This window comes from Ailuropoda melanoleuca, chromosome 13 (genome assembly GCF_002007445.2).
Source record: "Ailuropoda melanoleuca isolate Jingjing chromosome 13, ASM200744v2, whole genome shotgun sequence".
Lineage (NCBI taxonomy): Eukaryota > Metazoa > Chordata > Mammalia > Carnivora > Ursidae > Ailuropoda > Ailuropoda melanoleuca.
The window spans coordinates 86,700,929-86,718,363 of NC_048230.1; the positions used below are offsets into that span (position 1 = coordinate 86,700,929).

A 17,435-nucleotide genomic window follows, 5' to 3' on the forward strand; every position below is an offset into this window, starting at 1 on the left:
TCACGTTCACCACCACTTTTTATCACCATGTGCCCAACCTGGGATATACACTCTCCATAACATACGTAGTTTAAGTTCTCACCACCGGTCACAGAGGTGGCTATTATTACCCTATTCACTAATGGGGAAGTCCAAGTCTCAGAGGTTAAATAATACCTTGATCACAAGGTTTAAAGACAATATCCAGTTCTGTCTGAAATCCATAAGCCTGCACATTTGAGGCAATATTGCCCCTGTTTTTATTATCCTTAAGTTTTGGGCATAGGTAATATAGTTTATATAGACCAAAAATTATGTATAAATTATACATATATATGTACAAAGTTCTTCAAAAGTCTCCTTCCCACTCCTTCCTCCATTAACCAGTTTTCACCCCTACCTATGCTAAATAACCACTATTATTAATTTCTTGTGTAACCTTCCTGAGTTTCTTACATATACAAGGCATGAATGTGTATTCTTGTTTCTCACCCTTTTTACATAAACAATAGTAAACTCTAAACACCTTTGCGCATCCTCCTTTTGGTGCCTTGCATGTTAGTACAGGAGCAGCTTTCTTGTTCTTTTGTACGGATAAATGATATTCTGCTGCATGAATGAGTCCTATTTTATTTAACCAATTCTTTACTGCTGGATATTTCGGTTGCTTCTCCTCTTTTGCTACAATACACATTTTACATGTATTGCTTCCCAGTATATCTGTAGAATAAATTCCCAAGAATTGAATGGTTAGTCCAAAGTATCCATATTTGTCATTTTGATAGATGTTACCATAAGGTCCCCATTGCAGCTGCAACATATTTATGGTGCTTTTTAAGGCATAAGAGGTTTTTCGGTGGTCTTTTTGTTCTGTTTTTTAATTATAAATTGTATTTGGCTGCTAGTAATCGAGACCCAATCACAGCAGGATAAACTTATAAGGGTTTATGTCCTCACATAAATGGAACCTGGAGGCAAATAGTGTAAGGCTGGTATGGCAGTTCCACAAAGCATAAGGAACCAGGCTCCTTCATTTTTTGGGTTCTGTTTTTCTGAACATAGAGCTTCCAGTCTCAAGATCACAAAATAGCTGCTGAAACTCCACAGTCACATAAGCATTCCAAACAAGATCAAGAAATTCTAAGAGTAAAAAGTAACTTCCACAGTAGTCCAAAAATATCATTGCCTAAATTTATTGGCAAGAAATGCTGGGAACTATAATTTTTTTGGCTGAGCATATGGCTGTCCTCATAATAGAGGGTTCTATTCAGAAGAGAGACCAGAGAGTGGATATTGAGTGGACAAGCAGGAATCTCTACCACCGTGTCATGTCTAGGTCTTTTCTTCACTGAGTTCCCACTCCAAAACCAAATAAATATTTGCCTGCATTGCTTTGTACTTCTTTTATGTCCTCAATATTAATGCTAATTTATCTTGAATTTATTTTAATACATAGTATTTTTTTCTTTAAACATTTTTTTTTCATTTTTTAGAAAGAAAGGTTTTAGAAAGGTCTTCCCTCTGGTGGGTCAGTTGGTTGAGCGCCCAACTCTTGATTTCAGCTCAGGTCATAATCTCTGGGTTGGGTTGTGGGATCAAGCCCCTTGACCAGCTCGGGGCTCAGTGCGGAGGCTGCTTGAGAATTTCTCTCCCTCTGCGCTTTCCCCTCCCCCACCACACATGCTCTCACACGCTCGCTCACTCACTCTCTCTCTCTAAAGTGAATAAATCTTTTTAAAAAAGAAAGATTTTCCCTATTCAGTCCTTCAAAAAGAGAATAAAAAATACTTTTATATTTTCCTACATTTATACAAGATAAAATCATAAAAGTATTTGACAAATCAATTAAAACTATACTTTCACATGGTAAATCTATACGGAAATTAATTTCATCTATGATGTGATATGGGGATTTTTCAGTTAGTTAATTGACTCAATACCACTTGTTTATCCAGTCCTAACAATGTGACTTTATTATATACAAAATTTTAAAATCAGATATTTGGATTGAGTTTCCATTAAGCTTGTAGATTGCTGGGAAGGGGTGAAATTGACACCTTCACAATATCAGGTCTTCTCTTTCAAAGTCATGGTATGTCTCCCGGTGTATTCACACCTTCCTGCAGGTTTTAGTCAAATTTCATAGCTTTTTTTTTTATTAGGTCCTGAGTATTTCCTATAGATTTATTCCTGAGACTTTCATAGTTTGAGTGTTTATTGTGGATACTTTCTTCTTATTACTTTCTCTGAAAGACTACTGCTAGTACATAGGAAAGCTCTGAAATTCTTAACTATTGATTTTCTCCATCTTGCTGACTGTTACTAATTATGATAGCTTGAAACGGGATTACCTTGAATTTTCTAGGAAGAAACTCTGATAAATTATAAATAATGATCATTTAATAATATTTATAGCTCACACATTTTTCTTGGCCTTGTTTCATTTACAACCTTCAGACAAAAGAGTAAGAGCTGTCAGTGTGGGCATCCTTGTATTGTCCATTTTCACAAGAATGCTTCTGTTTTGTTTTTATATTTTTTGCTTTCTAATAAATACCATTTATCATGTTCCAAACATTTTTTATGTTTCTAATTCATAAACAGCATTTATCAAAAATGGAAACTTTATCAAATATACCAAACATACTTGAAACATGTATACACTACATGGTCATATCGTTTCTTTTTCTTTTAAACAATTAATGTAATAAAGTATATCATAATGACTGATTTCCTGTTATAAAAGTACCCCCAGCGGCGCCTGGGTGGCTTATTTGGTTAAGCTTCTGCCTTTGGTTCAGGCGATGATCTGGGATTAAGCCAGAGGTCCTGAGCAGGGAGCCTGCTTCGCCCTCAGCGCTCTGCTCCTCCCCCTGCTCCTGCTGGCTCATGCGCTCGCTCATGCTCTCTCTCAAATAAATAAATAAAATCTTTTTTAAAAAAGTACCCCCAAATTACTAACGTACATTTTGCTTTGTCATAAGGCATTATCCTTTATTATACTATGAATTCAATTTCTTGATATTTTAAAAGTCTATATTCCTAAGAGATATAGGTCTTTATTTTCCTTTTAGGGCGATCTTTTTCTCAGAAATTGTGAAGCCCATAAAGTGAACTGGAAACTTCTTGTTTTCCAGTGCTTCTTAACAGTTTAGAATGCAAAGGAACAACGTGCTCCTTGAAGGACAATATAACTCATTTAAGAACTGGGTTGTTCTGGTCCTTTTTTAGAAGTGTACCTTTGACAACCTTTCAACTTCTTTTAAATTGCATATTGTCTGCTCAGGTTTTCTGCTACTTCCTGAGCCCGTTTTGGTAAATTATACATTCCTTGAAGAGTATTTATTAATCTCAATTATCAAATTTGTTGCTGTAGAAGTGTGTACGGTATTTTCTTATCATTTAAAAATCCTTCCAGCATATAATTATATGCTTTTATTCCTAATGTAGTGTACTGCTATCTTTTCTTTCTCTCTCTCTCTTTTTTTGTTATACTTTAAAAAGGTTTGTCGGCTTTTTCAAAGAACCAAAATTTAGATTTATTTCTCAATAGTACTCTTTGGGGGGGTTCTTTCTGTTTTTATCTCAATAATACCTTTTCCCTATTGCTTTTAAAATTATCGTTTTTGTTTCTTGAGTTAATGTTATGCTATTTTTTTAAGTAATTTCTACACCGGACATGGGGCTCGAACTCACAAACCCCGAGATCAAGAGTTGCATGCTGTACTTACTGAGTGAGCCGGCCAGGCACCCCAGTGCTGTGCTATTTTATTTGTAATAAATGCTGTATATTTTTATTAATAAAAATACTGCATTAAAATGTTTTCCTTTGAATCAAGACCTGGATTCATCTCAGAGGCTTTGAAATGTGTTCTTCCATTATTATTCCTTTCTAAGTAGCCTATAATTATTTTTTAAATGAGTATTTGGAGAAAATGTGCAGTATCTCTTGGACAATTGCAGTTTTCTACATAACTATTAAATCCGATGTGTTCATTACGCTACATAAATCCTCTGTATCCTTGCGATTTTTTGTTCTTGCTGGTCTGCCAGTTTTTGAAAGGCAGCATGTAAAGTCTCCACGATAATTGAGGTCTAGATGATTTCTCCTCTTATTCCTAAGAGTTGCCAATTCCAATTCCAAAGCCGTAATGAATTCGTAATGTTTTGTGATTGTTGCATCTCCCTGGAGGATATTCCTTTTAATAATAGGAAATATTTCCTTTATCTCTTTTATTTTTTTTTAAGATTTATTCATTTATTTGGGAGAGAGAGAGAGAGAGAGAGAGAGAATGGGGCAGAGGGAGAGAATCTCCAGCAAACTCCCCGCTGAGCAGAGTCTAAGGCAGGACACAATCTCAAGACCCTGAGATCAGGACCTGAGCTGAAACCAAGAGTCAGAGGCTCAACCAATGGAGTCTTTTTTGAGCCAACTGAGCTTTTTGTCTTGTGATAGTTTTCCCATAGTTTCCATTCCTCCTGATGGTGATACTGCCAGCCCCGTCTTGCAGGTGGGGCTTGTTCTGCATTTGCTTAGCGCGCCTTTCACTTTCTCTTCATTTGCAACCTTTCTTTCTGTAGATGTGTCTCTTGGTGGTAGCTGGTAACTGGCCTTGGCTTTGATTTATTCAATGGGACAACCAACGTCATCTTTTATGACTTATCTAAGTCATTCACATTCGTTATGACCACTGACTGTGTGTACCTTATTCCCCTCATTTTAAGTCTTCTGTGTATTATACTTTTTTGATAGTTCCGTTTTTCCCTTCCCAGTCTTTCGCTGGAATAACCAGCCTTGTTTTGTTTCTTCTGCTCTCACACGTGAAGGTAAGAGCTTCAAATTGAACTCAGGAGCCACAATCCATTTTCCTCTAAACTCTGTAATCCCTAGTCTGTTTTCTTTTAGCATTTAGCATTTCAAATAAAAAGCCCAATACCTAAGAAGTCCAGTTTGATTCCCCCTCATTTATAGGTTTGGGGGTCTTTTGTTTTTGTTTCTGTTTTTTTTGTTGTTGTTGGTGGTGGTGGTGGTGGTTTTGGTTCTGGGTTTTTTGTTTTGTTTTGTTTTGTTTTTTGTTTTTTGGTCTTGTCTGAAAGATCGTAGGACTTTTCCTTTATCCTGGAAATTTAGAAATATCCCACAGTATGATTTATTTTCAGTAATCTTGTTTGTCATTCAGTGAGATTTACTAATTTGAAATAAAACTTGTGCAGATCAAAAATATTTTTTGCTTATTCTTCCCCACTTCCTCTGTTTTCTCCTTTTTAAATTGATATTATGTAAATATAAGATATTCTGGGTCTCTCCTCCATTCCTCTTACCCTTCTTTTTTTTTTCCTCTCTCTGTTCTGTTCTCTGAGATAATTCTGTGAATTCATTAACTTGGTTTTTAGCAATGTCCATCTTATTCCTAAATTAAATTTGGGACAGTAATTGTCTTGAGTTTCTTAAAAGGTCCTCTTTTTCCTGTTTGTTTTTTTCTCATAGCAGATTGTTCATGTCATGTTGATAGAAATATCCTTCAAATTTCACTGAGGTTATAAACTGAAAATTGGGATCATCTCTGTTTTCTTTTAATGGTTTCAGTGAGGTCCACACTTACATTCAGCAAACTTTTATTGAGAAGTTAACATGTTCCAAACATTGTTTTAAATGCTTTACATATGTTAACTAATTTAATCCCAACCCACCCAGGAGCGTTAGTGATAACATGTACGATTATTATTACCTACATGTCACAGCAAGGAGCACAGGGCAGAGCCTGATGCTAACCCAGGCTGTCCAGCTCCGGATCCCTGGATCTCCACCCCTCTACAATGCGTCATTTGCTCCTCGTCTCAGGTGGTCTCCTCTTTCCACTGCTGCTTTTACAGATACGTGTCCATGGTTTTCTCTTATCTGCCTCATCTTCATAAATGAAAATAAAAATGTCTCCATATTGATAACCGGGGTGTCCCCAACCTTTGCCTCTCCCCAGGCAAGGTGAAATGATAGCAGGGGCTCTCCGAAGCACTTATACCAGGGGTAGCAGAGCCCTGAGGTGAGAAGTTCTGCCAGCTTCTCAGGGTGCCGAGCTTGAGGAAGTCCAGAGCCCTAGAACCTGGTGTCTGTCGAATGCACTGCTCCAGCCCCTGACCGCTGGTGGGCGAAGATGTAATGGCCAGGGCACAGCAATAAGGCAGGCGACTCCCATGGGGCCAGAGCTGCGGTGTGGCAAGGGCGAGCGCCAGGGGCATGTGAGCGGGACATTCACGGGGTCTGCCACACACCTCACATCAAAACCTCCCAACATTCCAGAAGAAGCGATAGCTAGCTAATCACCTGCATACATTGTGAAACGTACATCATAGTTTCCATCATAGAATCACAGGTCCTTTTTTGAAATCTAAAGCTGGTTTTCAAAATTACCAATTTTTTTAAAATAGAGAATAAATTCAAAGAACCTCCACGTGACATTTTGTTGACATCCCTACCTCTGATGCAACCTAACCATATGTAACCCCCCCCCGTCACCCTTCACCTGTATTCACCTTGATGCCATCTGTTTCCTGTCTCCCAGAAACTCTTCCAACCTGGCCTGTCATGTCTGTCCTTCTGCGTTTTTCAGCTCTGTTGCATATTTTATCTTAAATTTACATCCCTTTTTGGTTATTTCAATAGAATATTTGTAGGAAGGGAAAGAGAACCTCTGGGCTCAAATCACTGCTTTGAAATGGGTCTTATTGCGTTTACAGAGGATTTGGGGTGGCGTTATTTTAAAATTAATTGTCATAACCTTTTTCATCAAAAGGAGAAAGTGTGGGAAGGATTTCTTTATGGAAAAGTTACCTCAACCCTGAAAGTTTTGATGAGTTTACTTCTACTAGAAAGGTGGGCATCAGGCCCATTGGTGACATCTCCTAGTGTATGTTCAGAAAGGCTCCCGTTGTTGGCCCAAAGAAGCTACGTGAAAGTAAAAGGTCATATTTCTTCGCAGATCAGGGAGCAACATATCTAGAGAGACAGCTACACTTAAATGATATTCAAAGTGGCCCCTTGGTGTTTTATATTTGTTTTTAAGGGTGTTTTAGAGGATTAATGTTTTCATGACATTTGAGTTCAGAATTACAATTGCATACACTACATTAATTACAAGGGCTGGCGTTTGAGCAGAGAATTCAGTGAACAGGTGTTGCAAAGTACATGCTGGGTGTTGTACACCATGGGGACGGCCAAGTTCAAAGTCAGAAAAGGACTGTTTACATTAGAGAAGTAGGAATGGTGGGTGTCCAGGTGCTGCAGTTGAGTTTCTCGGTCAGAGAGGACATTGGAGCCTCGCCTGGCTGTTTGGGAATGGATTTATCGCAGTGGGGGCCAGGGTCGATGTTGCCATTGTCGGAGGCAGCACTGGCTGGCCTGCATGCTCCAGTCTGCAGGTTGGGGTAGGGTCTTTCCCATGTGTTCCTCTCTCCAGGCTGGTGACTCCTTGGAGCCTCCTCGGGCTGCTAGCACAAAAATGCCACACACTGGGGGGCTGAAACCACAGATGGTTATTTCTTGCAGCTTCGGGAGCTGAGAAGTCCAAGATCAAGGTGCCAGGGGACTCAGAGTTTGTTGAGGACCTGCTTCCTCATTCACAGATGGCCATCTTCTTGATGTGTCCTCATATGGCAGAAGGGGCCAGGACGCTATGGGCTGTCTTTCATAAGGGAGCTAATCCCATTGCTGAGCTCTCCCTGCTCCTTGAAGGATGCCTCCCAAAGGCTCCACCTCCAAATGACCACCTCCACTGAGGCTTAGGATTTCAGCATATGAATTCGGGGGGTGGGGGAGACCTAAATATTCAGTCCCTTGCACATGGCGAAAGGCAAGAGTGCGTTCTGTGTTTTGGTGTGTTAGTATTTGGTTCAGAGTCATCATCATTATATCCTGATTGTGAACATAGTTTCTTATTAATAAAAAGTCGTATCATTCAATGTTTCTCGCCTTCTGGTCTACTTCGTCCAATTAATATTGCCACCCTTGCTCTGCTGTTAGTACATAAGCCTGATTTATCTTTGCTAATCCTTTTATTTATTTATTTTTTGCCTTCCTGGGACAATTACTTTTTTAGGTAATTTTTAAAAATAGCATACAGTTGGATTTGGACTTTTGATCTCAAGTAAAAGTAATTTTCTTTTAGTGGTGTGCTCTAGGGCATTTCTAGTTATTGTCAAAAGTAATGCATTTGTTCTTATGACTTCTAGACTAGTTATTTTCTTCTGTCTTTCATAGATCATCCTTTTATTGTTCTTTTCCTTCCTTTTGTGCTCTGAAAGCTATAATCCACCTTTATTCGCCTCACGATTACCATAAAAATTTAGGCATATACGAATCCATTTTTCTCTCATTATAAAACATCAAGTATCAGGCAATATTTATTAAATCATCCCTGAGAGAGACACTGGATTTCAACACGCTGTTACTTTCTCTCCACTTGGCCCTTTTCCAATTTCAATTGATGTAAGTGAGGATTCTAGATTTAGCTTCTCCCGCCCCCATAGTTTACGTGTTATCACTTAGCTTTAGGACAATGGTTTTCACCAGGGGAAGAGGAGATTTGGGAACCCAGGGGCCACTTGGCAATGCCTGGAGGTAGTTACAATCTATCAAACTATCGCCACAGTTGGAGGGGGGCTGGTTATTCCTGCATCCAGTGGGTAAAGTGCAGGGACGTTGCTCAGCCTTCTCAGTGCACAGGACAGAGCCCACGACAAATAATCATCCAGCCCCCAAATCCCACAGTGTTGAGATCGAGAAACTGTGCTCTAGTGCTTTTGTTGCTGTTACAGTTGTTTTCAGTTAATATTATTATTAATCATACTTAAGTTATTCTTAGTGACAATGCTTTTCTAGCTTCACTCTTAATTTTTTTTTAAGATTTTATTTATTTATTTGACAGAGACAGCCAGCAAGAGAGGGAACACAAGCAGGGGGAGTGGGAGAGGGAGTGACCCAGTCTATCCCCGGGGTCCTGGGATCGAGTCCCGCATCAGGCTCTCTGCTCAGCGGGGAGCCTGCTTCTCCCTCTGCCAGCTGCTACCCCTGTTTGTTCTCTAACGCTCTCTTGCTCTCTCTCTCATTCTGGCAAATAAATAAATAAAATCTTTTAAAAGAATAGTTAAACTATTCTCACAGTGTGATTTAATACACAATCCATAATTTCCCCTCAGATTTGAAAAACCACCTTTATCGTGTGCTAAACACAAGGGTCAGTTTCTGGGGTTTACGTTCTGTTTCATCAACTCTCTCTTTTCTGGGGTGAACCTCTCAGTTTTCATTATTTGGCTGTATGATATGTTTTCAGAGCTGCCAGTCTTCCTTCATCACAGCTGCTTTTAACGATCATCCTTTAACTTTCCTCGTCCAGCTAGCCTTTTCAGAAGAACCGTGGGCTCATTTTTACCTAGTCTCAAAAGATATCCCCTGGGACCTTTTATTGGAATGATGTCACCTTTCCAGATTAACACTGGATATCCTTTCCATTTCTCCCGTCTTCCATCATTTTTATAACTTCATCGTTCCCTCCAAGTTCTGGAAGAATTCCCCAAATTTACCTTCTCCTTCACTAATCCGATTTTCTACCTTATCTGTCATTCTTCTGGCATGACAGTTTTGAATTTCATCATCCTGTTTCCAGCTCTTATGCAATCTTGAGTGCTATCAAATCTCCTTCCTCCTGGGGATTCTCAGCTCTACTTTCATGAATCTGGTTGGGAATCAGAAAGACATTCATTCCTTCTCTTATCCCTCATTGTAGATCTATTTTGGGAGAAGCCATCGCTTCTAACTTTTCGGGGATGGATGGCCCAGGCTTCATCAGATCTGGGGGGTCTCTGTTCCTCCTCAACGGAGCAGGCATGTATTTACCCTCATTTGTCGCACAAGCTGGCTCTTGGACAGACGGCCGTCCACATACTTTAGGACCCAGGAAAGAGGGAGTGAAAAGCTGAGATTCACTCTGGTTTGATCCCATCTGTTCAGAGACCCAGAGGAAGGTGCCCGAGCCTGAGGGACAGTCTTTCAGCCTGCCTCCTGCCCCTTCGCTGAGCAGCCACGAATTAGCCCCAGCAGGGTCTCCAGGGCTGGCTGGCGACAGCTGCCGTCTTTACAAGTCCGCAGCCCTGTGCCCCTGACAGAGCCATCTGTGCCCAGTAACCTGGAGACTGCACTGCTGTGGGCACATTCTAGCCCAGGGCACCGATGGGATTAAAATGCATCGCCCAAAGCCTGGCAGGCTGAGTCCTCTCTGCAGATCCCCGCCCAGCCCCTCCGCACTGAATCTGTAAGAAACGCCAGTCAGTTCCTGGCACACTCCCTGCTTTACAGACCACGTGCAGCTTTCTCTTTTTATATCTCTTTTGGTCATTTCCAAGGAGTTGGAGAGGATGAGATTTTGATGTCTGGGTCCAGTCCACTGTCTGGACACCTAAGAAGTACAGGGCTGGTCAAGAGAGATTTGAGCTCTGTTTATGTTTTGATTGTTACAAAGGAAATATTTTCATTTTTCTCATTTCCCATTTCCTCATTGTCATGCTCTTTTGATTCATAAGGAATAGAAGGATTTTTCAAAAATATTATTGAGTTGAATTCATAAAATATTGAATTTGTCCAAATGTGAGTTGAGGCTTTACCAAAATGACCCTGAAAAGGGAGCATGTTGCCTTAAGGTGAAGTCCACACAAAGCCTCTTAGAATATCAGGTGCTCTCACATGTACTTCTTTTGAAAAGTAAATTTTTATTCGGAAAAAATAGAACTTGCCTTAAACAACTTTCTACAATGCTAATTTTGAATACTTATAGAGGTAGCCCAATGAGGCAAATGACTAAAGGACGCAAAGAAACTTCCATCAAGGTGAGCATGGTCATGGTCACCTTGGATATGGCCTTGCACTTCGGGGTGGGGTGTCATTGTAAACAAGCCTTTTCATTTTTTTTTAATAATAATATTTTTTTATTATATTATGTTAGTCACCATACAGAACATCCCTAGTTTTTGATGTAAACAAGCCTTTTCAAATCAGGTTAAAAAGCAAGACACAAGCAGTGGAGATTGTGACTACAGGATCCATGAAAAGAGGAGAGCTGTTTGATGTTATATGAATAGGAACTTGGGACTTAGGACAGAAATTCTAGCACGGGCATCACATACAGATTAAAAATAAGTGCGCTACCGCAGATAATCGAAACACAAGGGAAGATGTGAGAAACCCTGTTTTGACAATTGTGTGATGACTCACAAAGCAGCTCCAGCAGCAGGAAGACCCCGATGTCCCAAGGCACCTGGAAAGAGTGGATAAAATGGGGTCACAAAGAGGGAGAGTGAAAAAAGCAATGGTTTTCAGTCAACACTCCACAAATGTTATGTTAAATGTGAATAAGCAAATAACTACCACAAGGAGGCATTGGACTGGTTCATGCATTTCCCAAAAAGCCTTCACATTTACATTGCCCATAAGGCATTTTTTGCATATTTTTCTTGGGAACAAGCAAAATGGGGCATCACCTTATATTTGAGGTCACCTTTGATTTGGACAGATTCAGTATAAACACAATCATAAAAGCTAAAATATTGCAGGGGAAAAGTGGTCCTTTCATTTCATTTTATAGCCCAATTCCATTTATGACCTGATAAAATACCAAGGTTAGAAACAATATATATTTGGCTATTTCTTGTCCTCCTATTGCTTATTAGCAAGTTGCAAATTGCTTCCAGTGGAGTGTCTTTTAATCTATTTCAATTTCAATTAAGGAATTTGAAAGATGATGGTTATTTGGTGTCCTGTATACTTTTTGGTGCTGGCAAATACACACACACACACACACACTCGTAATGGTGAAGTTGTTAGTAATATATCCAAGCTGAAAGATGCCTACATTTACCAATAACCAGGATCCCAGAGATCAAAAATAAAAATATATATACATTTCTCTTCTTGGTACTGCAGGCTTGACCTTCACATTAAATCAAAGTGGGTGAACCTAGAAATTTCCAGGTTTAGGGTGTAGACAAAGCAAAAAATCACACAGTTGTCAGATTTCTATCAGTAGTCTGTCCTTCCTAACCCAGAACTTCAGACAACCAACTTCAGGCCTTGGGCAAAATCAGAATTTTCTGGTTGAGCTTTAGTGGGGCGCCCTGCTCATGTCAAAACAGCTATCTGATACAAAATTTTCGTTAATCCTGCAATTTCATGACCCAATATCCAGCCCACAACCCCTCTCCAGCCCATGTCTGTGTCTGATTAGTGTTTTTCCTCAGTCACCCTGAGCGTGTTTAAACTTCCCCCAGCGTTTCCAGATTGCTTTGTTGCTGTAAGTCGGTCTTACTTTCTCTATCCTGTTCTCCCCTGCTGGGACTCATTTTTCTTCTTGCTTCAAATCCCAGCTCTGCCACTGTTCAGCATGTGACTTAAATTAGTCACTTCAATGCTCTTAGACTCTGTTTTCTCATCTTTAAAATAGGTACAGTTCTCTCTCTCAAATAAATAAATAAATTGTTTTAAAAGGGGGGAGCGCCTGGTGGCTCAATCAGTTTGGCACGTGTATGACTCTTGATTTCAGGTCATGATCTCCAGGTGGTGAGATCGAGCCCCAGGTCGGCTCAGCGTTCACCATGGAATCTGCTTGAGGATTCCCTCCCTCTCCCTCTGTCCCTCGACTGCTCTCGTGCTCTCGTGCTCTCTCTCTCTCTGTTTCTCTCTAAAATAAATAAATAAATCATAAAAAAAATAAAATAAAATGGGTATAACACTGTATCCCCCAAAGGGTCATTATAAAGACCTAATAAGAAAAGTATGAAGCATATAGCCTATTAAATGTGCTTTCGGGACAAGAAAGTTTAACCGTACGGTAAACGTAGAAAACTATCTTATTTACTGGGTTTATTCTTTACATTTCTAGCATTTGACATGGCATCTATAATAGCAGGCACTCATTAAATCTTTGTTACATAAATAAATGGAAAAAAGTTTATTAATTCACTGCATGGGTAATTAATCAAACCATTGCAAGTTTAGCAGTGCGCCATATACACAAACATTAAAAGAATTGTGATCGTAGTTAAGGTGAACATGTTGCATTTCATTACCGCTACGCATTTCCCTGTGAGTGCCACAGTATTACCAGAGCTGGACATTCTTCTGCAAAAAGGGTTCCTCCCAAAATAAAGGCAGAATTTGCACAAATAGCGTCTTGTACTAAACACGGGATTTATTAGGATGAACTATTTTTATAGAGCTTTCTAAAACACAATTATATGGACATAAAGATGAATGATACACTCTTATCTCCCTCTTGCTAAAAAGTACTGACAATGCAATTTGTGCAAAGTTTCTATGAATTTCCTTAGTTTCACAGTTGTTTCTGGTTTGCAGACAAATTATTTATGTTAAGAATATGATTTGTTTTCAACTTGGCATTGACGCTGAGTGAGTGAAGTATGCCAAAATTAATTAATTTATCAAAACAAGCCCTTTAGTAAGTCAGCCTGCATACTGACTGATATGAAAGGCTAACGCTTCCCAAAGAGAACCATTTGATCCTCAAACAGATGGCCCCAGGGAGGTGATGACTTAATGCATCTATAGGACATTGGATTTTGAAAATGAAACTGCTTTTCTCTAAGTTTAAATGTGTATTGCTTGGGAACAGTGCTCTGCCCCCCTCCACCCCACCATTTCTCATTAGCACTCCACCTGTGCAAGTCCTGGTTAGACTGTTGGGTTCATTAACAGAAACACCTTTAGTGGGCCCAGAAATCTTTCTCATGTCCTAGGTAAAGAGTTCAGAGCAATATGTGATGAGCTGCATACAAACTCTTTTGTCCTTCCTATCTTTTCTGAAGAAACTTCTGTCAGACCTAATTATAACATTTCTGCCCCCTTAGAGAAAAGTCTCTCTCAAAACTCTATTGATACTTAGAAAGAACTTTGTAAATCCAAATGGTATGCATTACTCATTTAGGTAGCTAATTTGGGAGGAAAAATATTCCAGAGGTGGTGGGCTCATTCATTCATTCCACTAAGGCTGGTATGAGATGTTAATTTTTTTTAATATTCTTACCTCGCTAGGTCAACCCTAGAAACAAGAATGCCAACTGCATTACATGGTAAGATGGTAATTCCCTCTACCATGCCGAGTTATTTCACAGATTGTACCTTCCTTAATTTGGCAAAGATTTTTGGAGAGCATTCTTGTCAAGCGCTGAGAATACAAAGTTGGATAAGTAATAGTTTCTAACATAAATGAATTTTCTGGCCAGCAGAAAAAATTATCATAGAAACATTTGTTTTGAGCTCTAAAAACATAGATAAAGGAATAATTAATTCTCCTTGGTGACCAGAGATGAATAGAGGGAGGAATTGAAAATTGCACTGAAAGCCTTGAGAGATGAATGGGAGTGTCAAAGGCCATTCTGAAGTGAACAGCATGAGCAGAGGTAATGAGCCATTAGGGAATACGACACACAGCCCAGGGTGGCCAGAGGGTGGTGTCTGCAATGTCAGGGGCAGCCTGAGACAGCCAGCACAGGAGCCTAATAAGAACTCCGTTAGTACAGGTGGGTGCAACTACCCATTCTTTACATATTGCTTCGGTCAAATTGCAGCAAACTAAAGAATACTTTCTATTCCTTCATCAATGAATTATTGAGTGCCCTACCGTGGGCCAGCAGTATTCTAGGCTTTGGGGATAGAGCAGACACCCTCATTTCATGGTGATTACCTTCTAATTAGGTAAGAAAGATAACAACGAAGAAAGCAATAAATAACAGAGAAATTATCAAGAAATAGTATATCTTGTGCACAGTACTGTGATAGGTCATAGAAGACAACTAGGTGGTATGTTTAGGAAGGAATTATGGTACATTGTGCAATTAGGTACAATGGTCCAAGAAGGCATCTCCAAAGGGGTTACATTTGAGATAACACCTAGATCTCACACACACACACACACACACACACACACACAAAGGCCAAATTTGCAAAGATCTGAAAGAGGAACATTCCAGGCAGAAGTGCAAAGGTCCTGAGGAAAAAAACAAATTCGGTGTGTTTGAGGAATAGAAAGAAGGCCAGGGTGGTTGCATTGTAGGGAGCTTGGGGCATGTATCAGGTAGTTATTGCTGCATAACAAACCATCCCAAAACTTAATGGCTTAACACAACAGTGATCTATTTAGCTAACTATTCTGCATATCAGTAATTTGGGCTGAGCTCAGCTGGGTGACTCCCTCATACATCCATGGGACAACTTGGCTCATGTCAGCAATTTTGTTGATCTTCGCCAGGAACCCTAACATGTCGGGGGCCTTGGTTGGGACATTTGAGTTACTCATCTCTGCTCCTTGTGGTCTCTCATCTTCCAGTAGGTTGGCCCAGCTTGGTGACTGAGTAGGGCCCCAGAGAGTGCAGAGGCAGCTATGCCTCTTCAGGTCTAACCTCAGAACTGACACACTATCACTTCTGCCAAGTTCTATCACAGGATAAATAGTAAAGCAAGTCATAAGGCCAGTCCAGATTCAAGGGGAAGAGAAAGAGACTTCATTTCTTCTTGATGAAAAGAACCAGAAATTCTCATCACAAAGGGAGTGAATGAAGCATGCAGGTAGAAGTGAATTATTGTGGCAAATTTTGCACAGACTACCATAAAACTGAAGGACCGGTGAGAGACTGGTTATGAAGGGCTTGGCAATCTCTCCCCTGCTGCTTCACCTGTGACCAGAAGAGTAGTAAGTCAATGCAGGGAAAGCCTCTTTTCATAAGAACATAAAAAAAGTTAGCACTATGGTAGCAAGAAGGAAATAAAACGTTAATGATGTTATTATAAAATTGTTGAACTAGAGGAGACTTCGCTGATCCAAATGCAATCTTCCCATTCTTACTGAGGTCCAGAGAATTAACAGAAGAGCTGAAGGTCAAAAGCAGATCTCCCAATTTCCATCCAAGTCTCGTTCCATCTACCATGCTGTCTGCTTGATTAAAGGCACTCTGGGCATTTGCTGCCACCTAATAGTCTGGGAAATGTGAAACCAGATGTCCTAAAGTTTGACAATTTCCATGAGGGCACAATGTCTGGAAGCTCGTTTGCTATCACAAGGTGGACAATAAGCATGGTAACACATCTTTTATGCAGAAGTTTTAACATCTGATATCCCCAACCATTTAAAAGAGCTACCAAGAAGTGGGACACCTGGCTGGCTCAGTTGGTGGAACGTGCAACTCTTGATCTTGGGTTTGTGAGTTCAAGCCCAATGTTGGGTGTACAGGTTACTTAAAAATAAAATCTTTTAAAAATTTTTTAAAAAGAGCTGCTGAAATTAATAATATGATAATAGCTACACTGGTTGAGAACTTGCCCTGTTCATCTTACCTTGACCTCTGAAATGCCAGAATAAATGTTACCAGTCCATGCAAACTAAATTTTCTATGCAAACATAATTCTCAAAGTTAGTCTGTTCCCTCAGTGCACAGAAATTTCTTTGAGGTCGTGGACTGGGTCTCATTCATCTTCATGTACCCAGTTGGTCACACAGTCCCCTGGACCAAATAGGCCATCAGAAAATATTTGTGGAGAAACTGAATGATCAAAAGAAGTCTTTGTCTGAGATAAAAGAGATAGAAATGAAAGCCATCAGAAAGATTCAACAACCAGCGTAGTTTAAGACCACTAATTTCTAGGCAAAACTACTCTGCAAAGCTCCAATTATATCAAAGCGTATTAATTGAGCCCCTTAATGAAAATATTCTGCCTTTAGGAAAAAAGATTCATTTCTACTCTGCATTCTAGTAGATTTTGGAAAGATTTCCATAGAAAACACCTACTTTTTAAATTCATTCAGTGCTAAAAGGTAAGTTTCTGTTCCTAGAAATTCTTTTAAGTAGAATAATTTATTTCCTGGTAATTCCTGATAAATATTACATGAATATTTCCTAGGTATATATTTCTTAAAGAGCTTAAACCTATTTAACCTGACTCTTATCCTAACTGGAGCCAATGAAGGGCCAGGTGGTGTCATCTACATTTAACGGATGTTGTAAGCTGCTGGTCTTCCAAGGTGCCCCAGAAAGTAGATGACTAAATATAAAAGTGGGTGATTTATCATTTCATTCTGGGGAAATATGAAGAAGTTCTTGGCTTTTAGGATGTACCTTGGGCCATTAAAGTACACGTTGACAGTGATGGATGTGTCTTCATTGTGTGGTTTATAATGGATAGATCAGGGCTGGGACAAGAACACACATCTTCTGACCCTGGCAGAGTCTCTCTTCAGGAAACATGACCCCCTTAGACCCTGCAAGGAATCTAGACTGGAATGAAATAGGAGGCTGCAAGTTTTACAAGATGTAAAACAATGGCTCCAACCCTGATTTTATAGATTTAGCAATATCTCTAGAAAATAATTCTCTCTTTCCCTGCTGCTGGAATTGACATATAC

The 17,435-nt window shown here is 39.7% G+C and overlaps 1 protein-coding gene across 1 annotated transcript in view; it reads left to right on the plus strand.

Moving 5' to 3' along the window:
• The window catches only part of PCSK2 (proprotein convertase subtilisin/kexin type 2), a 257,585-nt gene that overhangs the window by 71,382 nt on the left and 168,768 nt on the right, over nt 1-17,435 (plus strand). The gene's annotated exons all lie outside the window — the stretch shown is intronic.